The 7,725-nt window shown below is 36.4% G+C and overlaps 1 non-coding gene across 1 annotated transcript; it reads right to left on the bottom strand.

The window, feature by feature from the left end:
• Positions 1-7,263: 7,263 nt before the first annotated feature.
• LOC124891172 lies at positions 7,264-7,370 on the bottom strand. Its single transcript, XR_007049558.1, has one exon. It is a non-coding gene; the product is annotated as a small nucleolar RNA R71 (small nucleolar RNA).
• Between the last annotated feature and the right edge of the window lie 355 nt (positions 7,371-7,725).

Here is a 7,725-nt window from a genome sequence, read left to right as displayed (position 1 = left end):
CCACTATGTCTGATGAGAAGGATGAGTCATCGCAAGGCAAATTTAGAAATATTGGGGATAACAACAATGGTTTAGTATTTGATTCTAAATAAGAGAGTGGTACTATTGCCACTAAGAGTATGGAAAAGAAACCTAAACTTGATAGGGGTAATTTAATAAAAAGTAGGGCACTAGGTTCAAGGGTGTTATTCAGTGGCTATCATGGGTGCAGAGAAACATTATTAATGTATGTATTGCATTAGTTATGTGCATTAGTTATGTGCATTAGTTATGTGCATTAGTTGATTTTTTTTGAACTGTTGGCATTATACTATCCTTATCCTTGAGTTATATTCTGGCGCTCCAACTGCTAACCGTTTTTGGATGTTGTATCCCCACACAATATAAAGACTAGTCATACTATCATACTTCCAGCTCAATGACTTGGATTCGGGGACAGCTTGTGTTGACTTAAAGTGGTGAAGTTCTATACTCCGGAAGGCTCTATTTCTTTGTTTTAGTTTTCTTATGTATTTATTAGTTTAGACTTAGATATTGGTTTTTGCTATGGTCGGGGGCATGTCTCGACCGGATATTCTTAGATTTTTTTAGAGGCTTTGTGTGGACAAATCGTGGACCTGAGTATGGTATGAAATTGATATGGATTTGGTTATTGTTTTGGGGTTTATTGGTATTGTTTTGATGGTTGACTTGGTTGGGTTTGTCTTGTTTATAGGCCTATCACAAAGTCATTACGTTTTAAATGAACTCAATCTTTTTATATGTTTGGAATTCGTTCGACTTAGGTCATATATTGGTTGGTTGGATTGGGTATCCAGGGTGGTCTCCAGTCTTTGTTGGACTTGAGATGCCTATTACAGCAACACCTTATTTTGGGTCATTTGAAGTTAGTATAACAGTCTAGGTTCATGGTCAATTAGGAGTCCATAAATACATATCGAGTAGAATCTTTTTAAGGGTGTGTAGCACACCATACTCATAAGGTAGAGGCTACAAGGCATTTAGAAATATTTCTCTTTCTTATTTTAAGATGTGGAGTCTAAGTCCTGAGATCCTTACTAATTCCTTTTTGTTTTTGTTTTAGATCATGCCTCAATGATTAGAAGTTCACGAAAACTCCTTTGCACCAACTGAGGACAATATTTATGGCACACTCTTTACTTATTGAGGTTAGACCCGGTCTATGGGTCAAGTTCCTAATTGTCTTAGAGTTCCACCAGTTCTCTTTAGTCTTTCTCAAACTCCTCAGGCTGAAGTGATAAACAGTGAGTTTCGTTAGTCTATTCATATGTCAGAAAAGTTAATAGCTACTCAGTCTAAGTGTGGTATTCCTATTACTCGATCTTCTGAGGCCACAAGGGTTGGCCAGTTCATGAGGTTAAATCCTTTGACCTTTACAGGCGTTAGGTTTGAGAGGAATCATCAAGGTTTTCTAGATGAGATAGAAAAGATCTTTCATTTTATGCATGACACAAATATTGAGGGCATGGAGTTTGTTTCCTACCAGCTAAAGGGTGTGGCATACCACTGATACAAGGAATAGCATTAGGTAAGGGGTGATGGTGCTGAGTTATCTCTGTAGGAGGATTTCTCTGGTGCATTTCTAGGCTACTTCTTTTCTTAGAAGTTAAGGGAGGTAAAAGTGGTAGAGTTGTGAATTTGAGGTAAGGTAGGATGTCACTCAAGGTGTATGCCTTAAAGTTCACTAGTTATCACAGTATGCTCCAGAGTTGGTTTCTATCATAAGGGATAGAATGCATAAGTTTTCTTAGGGATTGTCTTGTGAGTTGATACTTAAAAGTAAGGCTTCTTTGTTGAACAAGGACATGGATATCTCCAGGATGGTTGTGTACATGCAGAAGGTAGAGAAAGAGAAGAGAAAGTAGACTGAGTTTAGCAAGAGACAGGAGAAGAAATTTAGGCCTTATGAGAAAAGTGAAAGAGATGGTGGTAAGTGGTCAAAGAAAACATAGGGTATTTATGGATCTTTCTCCATGGATAGTGCTCCTTACCTGAAGCCATCGAGTAATCATTGGACTTAGCATGATGGTGGGTTTCACGCATAGGTTCCCAAGATCAGGCTAGTGAGGCTCAGTTAGCTCAATCCTACCTTTTTGTAGATTTTGTGGGTGGTTGCACCATGGGTTCTGTGATGAAAAGAAGAACAAATGTTTTTATTATGGTCAGATTATTCATATACAGCGTGACTGTCTTTCTAGAATGGCTTCTTGGGCTAACAAGGTTCTTGTTGCCTCTTATTTGTTCTTACACCAAAAGGTGTTGATTCTAGGTTTATTTCTACTTTTGGTACCAGCACTGGCTGGAATCGATTATATGTTCTTGCATCTCGTCAGGATCCTAAGGCATCTCCTAATGTCGTTACTAGTTTGTTGAAACTTTTCTCCCAGATGTGTATAGTTTACTTGATCCAGGGTCCATTATTTCTTATGTGACCCCATTTATGGCTGTCTATTTTGGTTTTGGCCTTGAATTTATTTCTGATCCTTTTTGTTTCTATCTTGATTGGTGACTTTGTGATTGTTAAAAGAGTCTATAAGGGGTGTGTGGTATCTGTTAGTGGTAGGAAAACTTTTTTGGATTTGATAGAGTTAGATATAGTTGACTTTGATCTCACATTAGGGATGGTTTGGTTGTATTTGTGATATGCTTCTCTAGATCGTTGGACCCATAAGGTCATGTTCAAATTCCGTAATAAGACACTCATTGAATGGGAATGGGGTTCTTTAGTGCCTAAGGAAAGGTTCTTCTCATATCTTAGAGCCCGATAGTTGATTTTCAAAGGGTGATTGCATCACTTGGTCAGGGTTAAAGATTTTAACTCGGAAGGTCCATCTCTAGAATCTATTCTTGTGGTTAATGAGTTTTCTACGGTTTTCCTGGATGATCTTCTTGGTGTTCCTCCCAATAGGGAAATTAATTTTAGGATTGATCTCTTTTCGGACATTCATCCTATCTTTATCACTTCTTATAGAATGTCTCTGACTGAGTTGAAGGAAATTAAGGAGAAATTAAAGAAGCTCTTAGATAAAGGTTTTATCTATCCTAATGCATCTTCTTTTGGGGAGCTTATGTGTTGTTTGTGCATAAGAAGGATGGTCCTCTTTTGATGTGCATTGATTACCATCAGCTGAATAAGGTAACTGTAAAGAATAAGTATCCTCATCCTAGGATCGATGATTTATTTGATTTGCTTTATGGTGGAAAGTATTTCTCTAAGATTGATATTAGTTCGAGTTATCATCAGCTTAAGATTTGAGAAGTTGATATCCCTAAGACTTCCTGTAGGACCCGGTATGGTCACTATGAGTTCCTAGTTATGTCTTTTACATTTACCAATGCTCCAATAGCATTTATGGATTTGATGAATGAGGTCTTCTATCCATTTCTAGATTTGTTTGTCATCGTGTTAATAGATGATATTCTTATGTACTCTACGAGTGAGGCGGATTATGTCGATTACCTTCATGCTGTGTTGTTGTCCTTGAAGGATCAGCGTATGTATGCCAAGTTCTCTAAGTGTTAGATTTGGCTGAAGGCTCTGACTTTAATTTGTTTTGTTATCGCTAGTGAAGGGATCATAATGCATCCACAAAAGGTTGTAGTGGTTAAGAAGTGGCCTAGACACATGACTCCAATTAATATTCAAAAATTCTTTGATTTAGCAGGTTACTATAGGACGTTTATGGAAAGTTTTTCACTATAGACGCCCCTATTGACTAGATACATTAAAGAAGGCAAAGTTTTTGTTGTTCGATGCTTGAAAGGAAAGATTTGAGAAGTTGAAGTATAAGTTGACTTCAACTCTAGTTTTGACCTTGCTCAAGGGCAATGATGGCTTTGTAGTGTATTATAATGTTTCTCATGTTGGGCTTGGTTGTGTGTTGATACAGTATGGTAGTCGTTGGCGGTGGTATTTTGTTGAAGATTTGGCATCACTATCTCTGTGGAGTTTATGTTGACATTTTTTCTGATCAAAAGAGCCTACAATATGTGTTTACTCATAAAGTGGTAAATCTCAGGAAAATGAGATGGCTTGAGTTGTTGAAAGACTACGATATGAGTCTCCATTACCATCCAGGTAAAGCTAACATAATTTTTGGTACTCCTAGCAGGTTATCCATGAGGAGTATAGCTTATATGGATAATTTTTGGTTCTCTTAGCAGGTTATCCATGAGGAGTATAGCTTATATGGATGAGGATAAGCAGTTTTTGGTGAAAGAAATTCACTGTTTTGCTAACCTTGGAATTTATCTCACGAACTCTAAGGATGGTGAAGTATTTTTGCATCACGTATCGCAGTCGTGTCTTCTCATTGATATAAATAAAAATAGATGTTGGATTCTGACTTAATAAAGATTAAGAGCAATATGGGCCAGCAAAAGGTTGTTGACGTTGTGATTGGGGGTGATGGTATCTTGTGGTACCAAGATAGGTTATGTGTCCTCGACGTCGATGGTCAGTGTAAAAGAATTTGGCTGAAGCTCATGGATCGCGTTACGCTATTCATCTGGGCTTTACAAAGATATATCATGATCTTAAAGAGTTGTATTTGTGAAATAATATGAAGCGAGACGTGGCTAACTATATGGTAAGTGCCTAACTAGTGAAAGTTGAACACATGAGACCCGGAGGTCTGTACCAAGAGATTGAGTTGCTCGAATGGAAAATGGAGGTAATGTATATGGATTTTTTTTACCAGTCTTTCTTGTTCTTGGAATCAGTGTGATTTGATTTGGGTCATCGTGGATAGAACGACTGATCTGAGGTGGTTTTATACACTTTTGTATCATTATTCTAGCTTATTTTGCCTTGTTTTAAGACCAACTCGGGTGCTTTAAGTGTTTATGTTGATATAAATAAGCATTTAAGTGTCCAAGTATGTGATTACAATGTCCAAAGTATTTTTCAAACAAGTTTGTATTTAATTGAGTCATTTAGAGTTCAACCCAGAAAACTAGTTTTACTAGCTTGAGCTAGGTGTGTGTCTAGTTGGCTTCGTTGGATTTTAATGTGTTTAATTTACTCCAAATATTTTAATGGTGTAATTATGAGTGGAATAACTTGTTTGTAATGTGCAAAGTTTAATTTGCTTAAGTCAAGAGTCAAAATAATAAGTGGAAGATCATTGCGAATTTGCCTTATCTCAGCTCTTCTTTTGATTCATTGTTGAGAATATAGTGTTATTTTGATCTCTAATATGCGGTGTTTGATATCGTAGGAGGATTTGTAAACTAAATTCGGTGATAGATTAATGATAAAAAGACTAAATTCATTGAAAATACACTATAAAAGGCATGGGCAAAGAATAAGATGTTCAATACTTAACATAATTTTGGAAGCAAATTCCAGTAAGTCGACGCATCGCATCTACATTTCTAGTCCAACCAGTGCAGCGACGCTAACTTGATCCATCGCGTTGATGCGGTTAAACACGGCAATTCAATTTCACCGACACAACAAATGACATGGTCCTATTTTAAGTTAAATTTGCACGCAAACAAAGGGCGACTGGTTGAAAGTTCTTGGAGCACGTTACAATGTCCTTAACACACTACGATTTGCTTTATATAATATTATATATGCAAACAATATATATGAAAGGGTGAACATCTGGTCACAGGGGGACCAGGTGGGGTTCCTAAACCCAACAAAATGTTGATTAGAATATAATTTTGGTTACAAAATAACACCTGGACAATTTTAAAACATAGTGGATGCGTTATTGAAGACCTGGACACGGATTAGAGAAAAATGGAGGACGCTACTACACGGCTAATTAGGTTTTAATTATTTTATTTAGTTTTTAATTTTTCATATCATGTATTTAATTATTTGGATCATGATTATAAATATTATTGGCAAAAAGTCCTCTGTCCGAGGTTAAAGCTAACAACATGAGTACTATTATTTTGAATTAATTTTGATTAATTTTGCTTATCATATTTGGTTTTTTGTTTATTCTTATTTTAATTATTTTATGAATTGATCACCCATAGAATACATATATTGTCAACCTTTTGATCTCGGGAGAGGGAATAGGGAGATAGAATACGGGAATAAACAAAGTTTGGGTTTTTATTCTTTTATAAAATAAAGAATTAAACTTAGGTTCTAGGATAGAGATGTACTTAGATGTCTTACTTGATTCATACGTAGGATGTTAGCTTTAATTCACTCAATTGGATTATTACATCTCCGCTCAACGATGTAGTTGTAATGTCCAAATTAGGTAAAAGATTAGAGGTTGGGAAATCATGATCATGCAATTAACCCTACGAATCAACAACCAAGATAAGCAAATTAGCGGATGAAATTCAATAGCATCGTATGATTGTTCGGAGTGCTTTAACCCTGAACTTTTCTCCATTGATTGTCTCAACTATTTTATTTTATACATTATTTAATTTATGTTTAATTTACAAAAATTACAAACTCTTTTTTTAGTTACTTTTGCACTAAATTAATCTAGACTACGAACTAAAATTAAATCATTGTTTAATCAAGTCTCTGTGGGATCAATGCTTGGCTTTAATTAGGCCACTTTACTACTTGGTAGACCATGTACACTTGCGTGTGCACTTGGGCGCTGTCAATTTTTTCGCGCCGTTGTCGGGGACTTGTTATTTGGAAATTATTTATTTTAGTTTTACTCTTTAATTTATTTGGTGTTTTTATGCTTGGTCTTTGTTTTGTGATTGCAGAAAATAGGTTATAAGGTTAGAAAGTTGGCAGGGGATAGGGATTTGATTGAACCAAGTTTTGAACCTGAACAACTTTACCATCAATGAAGAAGAGAAGAAATCCTTCTCCCCCAAATTCCTTAAATCACAGAAGACTAAGAGAATATTGTTCCTATGGCTGAATAACAAGCAGCTGGTAGGAATGTTAAGGAAGTGACAGTCCCACTTCCAACGAACTTGACTTCCCCAATTCAAAGACCAGTAGCTGGGGGGAATTTCGAGTTGAAACATAATATGGTGCAACTTTTTATTAGTAGTGGACAGTTTACAGGGTTTTCATACGAGTATCCACAAGTTCACTTGCAGACCTTCATTGAGCTTACAGGTACATTCACTCTGATTGGGGCGACTTCAGATTACGTGAGGCTGACACTGTTTTCCTATTCACTTTTGGGGGAAGCAAAAAGGTGGTTGAATGCGGAGCCGGCCAATGAATTCACATCATGGAATGACTTAGATATAAAGTTCCTCATTAGATTCTTTCTATCAGGAAAGATTGGGAGACTTCGCAGTGAGATAGTGAGCTTTAAACAGAAGACTAATGAAAACCTCTGTCATGCTTGAGAATGTTTCAAGGCTCTTCTTCGGGATTGTCCATATCACCAATAGTTAAATGAGGTACTTCCTTATACTTTTGTAGAAGCTCTTGATCATAATACAAAGATTTTTCTAGATTCAGCCGCAAGTGGTCAAGCATTGGAGCTAACTTATAATGAGTTGTACACATTGCTAAACCATATAGCACAAGGAAATCCAGATTGGCATTCAGATTCTAGAAGTGCCATAAAAAGAATTGCAAGTGTATTGGAGGTAGTCCAATTCATAGTGATCAGCACAAGTTTCTGCACTACAAAACTTGATTAATACTTTATTCAGCAACATGAAGTTGGCAGCAACACAACCTGCAGCCATAATAATGCCATTCAACAAGCTGCAGGTTGGTATGAAGAATGTAGAAATAGT

This window comes from Capsicum annuum, unplaced genomic scaffold (genome assembly GCF_002878395.1).
Source record: "Capsicum annuum cultivar UCD-10X-F1 unplaced genomic scaffold, UCD10Xv1.1 ctg3168, whole genome shotgun sequence".
Taxonomy (NCBI): domain Eukaryota; kingdom Viridiplantae; phylum Streptophyta; class Magnoliopsida; order Solanales; family Solanaceae; genus Capsicum; species Capsicum annuum.
This window is presented reverse-complemented; position numbering and strand designations above follow the sequence as displayed.